Genomic DNA, 1,229 nt, shown 5'->3' with positions numbered 1-1,229 from the left:
TTCCCTGTGTTCCCCCCCGGGCATTCCAGATGTGTTCCCTGTGTTCCCCCCCAGGTATTCCAATGGTCAGGTGGGCATTGGGAGACACGGAGAGTCCTCAGGGAACAGGCGGGGGGGCTCTGCCGGGGGAACTCTGGGCCTGGGGAGCCCAAAGAGTCTGGAAGGGTTGGAGGGGCTGGAGGGGCTCAGAGGGGCTCAGAGGAACCTGGAGGGGTCAGAGGAGTTTAGAGGAGCTCAGAGAGGTTCAGAGGAGCTCAGAGGAGCCTGGAGGGGCCAGAGGAGTTTAGAGGAGCTCAGAGGAACTCAGAGAAGTTCAGAGGGGCTCAGAGAAGCCCAGAGGAGCTCAGAGGGGCTCAGAGGAGCTCAGACAAGCCCAGAGGGGCTCAGAGGAGCTCGGAGGGGCTCAGAGGAGCTCAGAGGAGTTCAGAGGGGCTCAGAGGAGCTCAAAGGAGCTCAGAGGAGTTCAGAGGGGCTCAGAGGAGCTCAGAGGAGCTCAGAGGGTTCAGAGAAGCCCAGAGGAGCTTGGAGGGGCCAGAGAAGTTCAGAGGGGCTCAGAGAAGCCCAGATGAGCTCAGAGGAGCTCAGAGGAGTTCAGAGGAGCTCAGAGGAGCTCAGAGGAGTTCAGAGAAGCCCAGAGGGGCTCAGAGGAGTTCAGAGGGGCTCAGAGGAGCTCAGAGGAGCTCAGAGGGGCTCAGAGGAGTTCAGAGAAGCCCAGAGGAGCTCAGAGGAGTTCAGAGGGGCTCAGAGGAGCTCAGAGGAGTTCAGAGGGGCCTGGAGGAGCTCAGAGGGGTTCAGAGAAGCCCTGAGGAGCCTGGAGGGGTCAGAGAAGTTCAGAGGGGCTCAGAGAAGCCCAGGTGAGCTCAGAGGAGCCCAGAGGAGCTCAGAGAAGCTCAGAGAGGCTCAGAGGGGCTCAGAGGAGCCCAGAGAGGCTCAGAGGGGCCTGGAGGGGCCAGAGAAGCCCAGGGGAGCTCAGGGATCACGTCCCATCTGTGCCACCCACGTCCCATCTGTGCCATCCACGTCCCATCTGTGCCATCCACGTTCCCCCCGTGCCACCCGCGTCCCAGCTGTGCCCAGGTGAGGCCCGGAGCGGGGACACGGCGCCAGGTGTGTCCCTGTCCCTTCCCCGCGGCCCTTCCCTGCTCGGAGGGGTGGGCAGGCAGCCAGGCACACCCAGCTCGGCGGGCAGTAAAACGATCCCGCTGTCGCCCCGGGGCCAAGCCCAGCTC

This window comes from Manacus vitellinus, unplaced genomic scaffold (assembly GCF_001715985.3).
Source record: "Manacus vitellinus isolate BGI_N305 unplaced genomic scaffold, ASM171598v3 scaffold_140_pilon, whole genome shotgun sequence".
Lineage (NCBI taxonomy): Eukaryota > Metazoa > Chordata > Aves > Passeriformes > Pipridae > Manacus > Manacus vitellinus.
The sequence above is the reverse complement of the archived record's forward strand: the minus strand, read 5'-3'. Positions refer to the sequence as shown.